We start from the raw sequence: 8,847 nt of genomic DNA, 5'->3' as shown, positions 1-8,847 counted from the left end.
GGTTCAGTGCACTCTCCATACTTCTGCTGGGCTTTTGGCCTAAACAAACCCCATGTCTTTGTCAAGCTTCTAATTCCTTAAACTAAAATACTTTCTGTACTAGCATTTCTTCTATGAGTCAAAAAAAAAAAAATCCATTTGGCAATTTCATTGAGCTTGTTGTTCTAAGCTGGTGCTATCTTCACAGGGCCAGAGACACCCAGAACAGGAAAGACACACAGGTTGTGTAAATTGCTTAACATGGCGCCTGGCATCCACTTGGCAAGAGCTGAGTGATAGCTCAGTAATCAGATGTTGTCGTCATTGTCATCTTCATTATTATTGTGTATTGCTGACCTTATAGTATTTAAGAGCAAGAGAGAGAAGCTAAGAGATGGTCACACTTGTGCAGTAGGTAGAATGGGCAAGTTGGGGGAATCAGGGAATCAGAGAGGGGCTTCGTAAGGGCAGTGAGGTAGAAATGGGGATCAGAGCTCCCTGGTCTCTTTCCTCACCACTTCCTGTCATTCCTTCTTCCCTTGGGCCCCATGTGACCGCTTGTCATCCCAGATTCATCATGCCTTTTCACTGGATCCTGCTGTTTCCTGTGTTCTCCGTGTTGGGAACACAGTCTGGGCTTCCGTCTCCATCCTAACTGCAGCCTTGTGGGACACACTGAGTCCTGACTCCCATCAGGCAGCTCCCAGGCTCCTGATCTCAAGAGCTTGTGAGGTAATAGATGCTGTTGCTATCAGCCATCAAGTTGTGGGTTAATTTGTTCCACAGCAGTAGAGAACTGATACCCTTCTGCATTTTCCTCTGAAGAGGATGTTTATCATTCTAGAACATTCTAGCACAACTTTGGAGGCCTAACAAAGAATTCAATAATTAAGAGGAAGAGTGTTGCAGTGATAAATGCCTGTGAGGAAAATCCAGGAGTTTCCTGACCCCATGCTGTGATCACTGTGTTGGGTCCCTGGGGTCAAGACCCTTTCCTCTCTGGACCTTAGCCTCCTCATATTTGGATGAGGTGTTGGACTAGACAATCTCTGAGGTGGCTTCCAGCTTTAATTTGGTGAAGGTTTGTGAAAATGGACCATCATTTTGCGGAGGGAGGGACCTAAATCTCCTGACAGGACATGCCTAGCAGAGGGTCCCTGTGAGAGCTGAGAGTCCTGGCTGCATCCTCAGATTTGACCTGAAATAGGGCAGGAGAACCAGTCACAAGAGGGGCTGGGCCCTGCCAGATGACCCCTGTGCTAACCTCTAGAGCTCCGGGCTTCCCCTGCCCCTTCAAACCTCCTGCTTCCTCGCTGGTTAGAAAATTCCGTGTGCTCCCTGGCTCACTCGTGGGAGCATCAATCATACTGGTTATTTTCTTCTTTGACTTAAGAGGATTATCCAGACTGGATGTTTTACTTTCTCAGTATTATGTTGTGACACTTCCCTTCACTGGCCCCACCTGGCCCGGGGACTGAGCCGGCCAAGCTTTCTCCCAAGTCAGACACTGTTCTGACATCCCAAATTTTTATGCCAGTGTCTCAGGATGTTTGCAAGCAGAAGGGGGGTAACTGGGGGGAGGCATGCAGGCTTAAAGTTCCTACCCTCCCTCCACTTGCCCCCTTCGTGGCTGTTAAAGGAGCCTCCCTTGCCAGCGTAGCTGGCAGGGTCCAGCCTGTGCACAAGAGAAACTGATGACTTATATCTTGAAAAAGAAAAAAAAAAGAAGAGTGGTTGTTTTGTTTTGTTTTGCTTTGCTTTTAAAAATTTACCCCAAATAAGAAATACGGTGGCAGCTAGCATTAGTCAGTGGCTCTGGTCCAGAGTGACAACCATTTGGGGCAGAAAGAGAGAAATGTCACCAGCAGGTGTCTGCTCATGTCTCAATATCTAGATGGTGTCCCCTGACTGCCAAATGAAAAGGAGGCTGTGGCTGTGTGGCTGCTTGAGGCAGGTCCGTGAGAAATGGTGGGGGTGGAGGTTAGTCAGGAATGTGTTGGCCTTGTGGGAAGAGACCCTGGTCACGCCAGGATAGGACAAAAGGGAACGTGGTGGGCTTCCATAACCAAAGTCAGGGGCGGCCGGGCCTCTGGAATTGGCCAACTTTGTGTTTCTCAGTGCGTCAGTCTGTCTCTCGGTGGCCTTCCTCTTCCATTTACTTGAAACACAGCCTCCCACAGTTCCTGAAACCACGAGCATCTCTGGGAGGGTATCTGGCACGGCCTGGTTTACAAGCCTACCCCTGCACCTCAACCCTGATCAAGTGGGGGGACCCACAGGTTAGAGGCAGGGCCTTGGAGGAACATCCGTGAGAGGCTGGCTCCTGGCAGCCTGACCCTGCTCTGTCCTGGTGGAGGTGGGAGGAAAGGTTGGGGGTTTGCAAGAACTGTCACTCCGAAGAGTGTCAGGGGACACAAGCTGTCCTCATTCCCCTGCTCTAGCGGAGGACTAGGGGTGGATTTATTGCCCATCAGGTTGATTTCAAGGGCTTGGGTGGACAGAAAGAACCTGAACAGAGTCTGGTTTCATGAGGAATGATGAGATCTGGGCGATGGGCTTCACAGGCCCCTCACTGTCACATTCTTTGCTCTTTTCAGGCCAGTTTCCAGACCAGTCAGCCCTGCCCCGGGGCCCTGCATGGAAGGTAGGCACAGGGCTGGCACCCAGGAGAGGAGGTGGAGGCTCCTCTTATCTTTCCCTTCCTACAACTACCCCTGTTAAGATGACACTTTTCATGGCAAATCTCTTGCTTCAATCTGAAGGTCCTGAATTTTTGTTTTGTGTCTTTGATCTTCATCAGCATCATCATATATTCACCTCATATTGTGCTGAAGAGAATTGAACAAGAAGTAGGTATCTACCCAGAGTGGAGGAGAAGTCTACAGGAAAGAAAAGTCATGGCTCCTACTTTCATTAATGCACAAAGCTGATATATGAGAGACAATAAAAAAAAACAACCGTGATCGAGATTTAAATAAAATCCATTAAGTAGATTATCAATGAAGAGGAATTTGTGTGTTTTATTTGGGATTAAGTTAGTGTTAATGGTGTTATCTATCCTGGAGGGCTTCCTGGAGGAGGCAGGGAGGAAAATATCCATTCCTGTGGGAGGAACTCCAAGTGAGTACAAGGCAGGGCAAACCCTGGCACAGGGCAGGTGTGGCTGCTGCACAGCCCTCCTGTGTGGCCGGTAAGGCTTCACGCAAGGATTCCCAAGGGTCTGCATTGCTAGCAGCACCTTTCTGGGCTCTGCAGGAGGTGGCTGGTGAACTGATTTGCCACGGAAGTTTTCCCTGAGGCCATTACCTGCAACTACATTTCTTTAGGAACAATCTCCTCAGCAATTTCATTTCTGCTCAAGTTTGTGTTTCACACAAGGCTGAGTTTCCATCCACCTTCAAGTGTCCTTCCCCTTTCCCATTTCACGCTCCTGTCCCTAAATAATGTTTGCTTTTTCTATTAATAGGACTTTGGTTGTGGCGGGTCCAGCTGACCTATTTTCTCCAGTTTTCTATTCCAGGAATGGTGCTCCCTGATTTTCTTAGCACTGTCTACTCTTCCGTCATTTATTCCACATGTGGTTATGGAGCTCCTGCTGTTTAGAGACTGTGACAGCAACAACAAAAAAAGTGTGAAATACAGTCCCACGGGAGCTTAGAGTCTAGTTGGGAAGTCAAGACAGATGCTCCCACCACAGTGATTTAACCAGGTGACCTGATGCCTTCTGAGTGCCAGGTGTCCCTGCCCATATTGCATGCCTGCTGCTCAGAGAATGGACAGGGCTCAGGGCTGGGTAAACCTTGGAGGCCTTTCTGGAGGAGATGGCAGCTCTGTGAGTTGTAATATTTTTCCAGACAGAAGACCCATAAGAGAAAACTCTCTCCCTTCCAGGTCATAGTTTCTTAATCATCAAGAAGAGAGAGGGGCCCAAAGGAAGGGAGTGTTCATGGGTTTGCCACACAATTATGACCCCAGCTCCTTGCTCATCTTCTCTTCCAGAGCTAGGTGGATTCCACCCTCTTTCCTGCCCACCCTGCCATTGTGATGTGGGTTGTCCATCTCCTCCTGGCTCTCATCCTACACCAGACTCAGATTTACCTCTGGACCTTGACTTAAATGGTTATCCCAGGTCTTCCAGTTCTTCTTCCTCCATACACACGTACTTCCTTGCCCTGCTAATTTGGGGCCCAGCTATAGGACTTGCTATGATTTCATGGCTGACAAAATGTGTACCTCACCTTCCTTGACTGAGGGCCTGGCCATGTGATTTGCTTTGGCCATTGGGATGTTAGCAAACATGAAATTAATAGGTTCTCTTGTGCTTTGCTATGGTCATGAGAAGAATTTGTCCCAGCTGGCATGTTGGTACAGAGGCTGAGAGACCACTGGGCTCACCTGGACCCGACCTGCAGCTCAGAGTTGGGCAGGTCCTGCTGAGCCCAGCCTGGATCAGTGTCCTGTAGTCACACAATAAAAGGAAATGATTGCTGTTTTCAGTCACTGAGTTTTGAGATGCTTTGTTACACAGCATTAATGTAGTAATAGATGACTGATACAGCCATTGATGCAGAAGTTCTCCTTTTTTCATTTCTTTAGGGCCCAAAGTTGCTTCCTTGGAAATGTAGACCTTGTAGACCTTGTCTACATCTCTTTGTTCATCTGCTCCAAGCTGCTCTAGCTTTCACTGACTCTGCCTTTTTTCAGTTCATGAGGGTGCTCTCTCACCATCTCCTGTGTGAGCTTCCTGCCTTTGTAACTGTGCTGTGAGCTTGAAGAGAACATGTCTCTTTCCCATCTCTATGTTGCTGTGGGAGTCAGGTGCATTGAAGGCTCCCAGAGCCACCCAAAGAAAAGCACATGCTAGTTCTGACATCCTTGAGGTTCTTTCCTAGGGACCAACTTGAGTTCCAATGTCACTGAAGAATTTAGTATCTAGTCTGTGTTTCTAGAATGTCTGGGACAGTTAGGTGCAGGCTGGATTCCACAGGTGTGGCATCCAGGGGACAATCAGAGATTTGCTGGTGTACTTGGCCTGCTGACCTCCCCGATCACCTGATTTTCAGCAAAGGTATTTCCACTGCTGGACTCACTCCCAGGAAAATCCATGGGCCTGGAGTTCCTGGGCTCTGTGCCCATCTTTTTGTTTTATTTTTGTTTTTCTCTGTACCCATCTTTACAGGTGTGGGGAAAATAACCACATCTGGGGCCATAAAGCTGTGGGTGTTCTCTGAGGAGGTGCCCCTAAAACATTCATCCACCAGCGTCCGCTCTGGATGCTCCCCTGACGTGGCCCACACTGCCACCTTTGCTAGATTGCTCTCCACTCCCTCAAGCACACACACATCATTGACTGCCAGAGGTCTCAGCCTGCGAGGTCACTTTCTCTCTGTCTGGGAAACCTTCTTGCCCCTGGGAAGAATTCATCTTTTCATTCCTAGGTGCTCCCATAGTCCTTGACTTATTCCTATTTTTTGGCACTTGAAATTACATCATAGTCCAGACATTTGCAAAACCTCTCTTGAAGACCTTTAGCCTAGGGGCTCCTACTGGGGCAGGGGTGACTGTTGACTCATCTCTGGGTACCCTCTGTCCCTACTGTACTATCCTGGGGCAAGGGACAAAGAGAAATAAGAAAATTAAAAACCAAGGAGAAGTGTTCCATAGAGACTTTGAAGGCTTGAGAACAGTAGATATCATTCTGGTGCATTCAAGGGTGACACTTTGTAGATGGTGGGAAGGGCTAAAAGGATGGCTTCCTGAGGGCTGAAGTGTCTATCTGGATGAGAGTTATTAAGGGATGATGGTGGTCAAGGGGAAAATTGTTCCTCTCTCTGAAGCTTGGATTGAAGATGGCCTTTCGGGAAAATGACTGCTGCTGACTTCTCAGCCACTGAAGGGGTTGGGGGAGGCAAGGGCGGGCTGCTATGTCCAGAAAAAGGCAAGTTTCTGGGACTGACTTAGAGCCACAGACTATCAGGGCTGAGAGGAAGCACACTAGCAAAGTGTCTCTTTTACAGGTGAGGAAACCTGAGTGCAGGAGTGAAATGCTTCATGTCAGCTCACCCAACCAAAATCGTGGTAGAGCCAGGACCAGAGTGCAGGTCTTCAGATTCTAAGAACAATGTGAAACATCTCTGAAGACGTGAAGAGATGTCCCCAGGCCACAGGGGACATGGGAAAGTGGTTAGGAAGAAGGGGTGAAGTCAACTGATCAGAGACCCGCTCCCTCGTCGGCCTCATGCACAGGGCACAACTGTCCATGCACTTCTGGAAACTTCCATTGCAGTTGAGGCTGGCCCCAGGCACCTGGGAAGGCGGACACAGCGTTGCTGGACGTTTTAGTATCTCATCCTTCTGCCTTTCTCCTTTGCTCTCCCTCCCAAGCATGGCCCCCTCCTCCTGCCTCCATCATATTGAATCACCAGGGTGTGAAATATAATAAAGCATTGTACCGTTCAATCTGTCGGCTATTCCTTAAAGGTGTACTCCAGGTAAATATCCCCTTGGCCTGTGAAAAATGAGCTTACCTGCAACAAATGACTTTGATGAACCTCAGGAGCCGGCCCTCTATCATTCTTTTCCAATTGGCTTCCCCAGCCAAGCATGATTTCCCCGCACAAATTTGTCTTGCTGAAGGAAGAGTTTCTCTACTTCACTCCCCTCCTGGTGCCCCAGCTTCCCAGCCTGGGCGTCCCTTTATCCGGCCACCACTCTCACTGATGTCACTCTTCTGAAGCTGGGAACACTCCACACAGTCATTAGCGGCCTCACCAGGTGGATCAAACTCAGAATTTGAATTAAGCAGTCCTTCCATGAGCACTTGGTGGCTGTGGCGGACTGGAAGTGGACCGACTCCAGATTTGCAACACGGGTGTCACCACGCTCCATTACTTCCTAGCTCTGCACCTCAGTTTCCTCACTTGTGAAGTGGGGGCAGGGGATACCACCTGGTCTTGCTCCTTCACGGGGACATTTTAACACGTGAATATGCTTTGAAAAACGTAAATCACTATACAAATACAAGACTTACTACTATTATTGTAGATCTAAACTCTTTAGGGGAAGAAAGAAAAATGTGTTCATTTATTTCATTTAAAATTCATTGATTCATTCAACAAATGTTTCCTGGGTTCCTATGATGTGCCAGGCATTGTGCAAAACAGTGAGTGGGGCTGGTTTAGGGAATAAAAGAGACAAAACTTTTGCTCCCATGGAATTTAATTGCATTTTCTTACAATTTAGTTATGATGACAAAACCAATGTGCATAAGAATCAGCTCTGGGACTGATTGTGTGTCGTATGTTGATGAACTAAATAAATAATGCATCTTAAATATAAGTTCCTGTTACATTAGTGCCTAATATACTGGGATGTGTAATTTTATTTAATTTTCAAACTACTATCAGGATAAGCATTACAGCAGAGGAAACTGAAGCTTGGAGAGGGAAATAATTTTTCCAAAGTCCTGGAGGAGAACTAGGACAGAGGCTTGAGACTGTCAGATCCTGCCAGGGCTCCTTCCCTCTACCCCAGGCCGTGCAGCCTCACGTCTGTAGACTCAACCTGCTCTATGTGTTCAGAGGCCAAGAGTCCTCACATTCCTGTGGTAGGGTGAAGAAACTGCGGAGTGGTTGCCCCCCACTTGGCTTCTCATTGCACAGCTCTCTGTATGGAAATCTTGGTTAGCCTGTCACAAGTGACTGAGTGTTGCTGGGTAATTAACATCTTTCCTCTGGGCCTCAGTTTCTCCATCTGTAAGAGGAAAGGGAAGGGAGAGAGAGGAAACCAAGGTCTTCCGACCTCTGAGATGTCTTGATGTCATGATTTCATAATGAACTCCAAAGCATGTATGTATGCAGATCACAGCCATGTACCTGGGAGGGCTTCTTTTCCTTCTCTGCTGTTGTAATTTTAGATAAGTGCCAAATGCCTCTTTATTCTCATATATAAAAACATCGAGAAGATTAAGCCATAGCCTGTCTCATAATAATCTGGGCATCCAATTCCAGCTTTCTGATGAAACCACCACTGTTATAAGAAAATTGGAAAGTTTAATATTTGCAAAAACAAACAAACAGTCCTCCCCCCGCTCTTGAATGAGGCTGAATGTTATTGGCGACTTAATGTTTCTATTCCCAGTTTCCTAATAGATGGAACTTGATGTTTGGACATTTTGGATTTCTGAAAACAGCTGCGGTTACAGTCCTCTTTTGGGTCCAGTCTCTCCTTCACGAGTGGATCCTGGGTCACAGCTGACAGATCTGTGGCCTCCCTAAGAAAGAAGTTAAGCATTCCTTACACAGCTCAGCTCAGTTACAAAACTACTTTGAGCCATTTGATGGACTTATGCAAAATGGTCCTACTGATGATGATGAAGAAACACATTTAATGGTTACTATGCACCAGGCAGGCTCCGCAGCACTTTCCTTGCATTAATTTGTCCCATCCTCTAAACAGTTCTTTGAAGTGAGTGCTATTGTTACCTTCCTTTTGCAGAGGAGGAAATTGAAGACCAGAGAAGTTAAGAAACTTGCCCAAGGCCACACAGCACTCCAGTGGAATCTGAATCTGGTAGTCTGGCTTCAGAGCATTGGTCTCTCATGATGCTTTACTGCCTTGCAAGGAATCAGGCTGCTGCAGTCAGGAACCATTCCCCATCTCTCACCCCTACTCACCCTCTGTGGCCCTCTGTGGCTTTTTCTTTATTTTTCAGGCAGGCCCACTCTGCTGAATGACTTAATTGCTTGGGCATCTGACCAGCAGACATTGAGTTTCACCATTGTTGGGCACCTGCAGGCTCCAGGTGCTAAGAATGCCAAGATGACGAAGACAGGCATCTTCCTTGGAGATTTCATGCGCCAGTAGGGA

This window comes from Otolemur garnettii, unplaced genomic scaffold (assembly GCF_000181295.1).
Source record: "Otolemur garnettii isolate 467f Iridium unplaced genomic scaffold, OtoGar3 scaffold00012, whole genome shotgun sequence".
NCBI lineage: Eukaryota > Metazoa > Chordata > Mammalia > Primates > Galagidae > Otolemur > Otolemur garnettii.
This window is presented reverse-complemented; position numbering follows the sequence as displayed.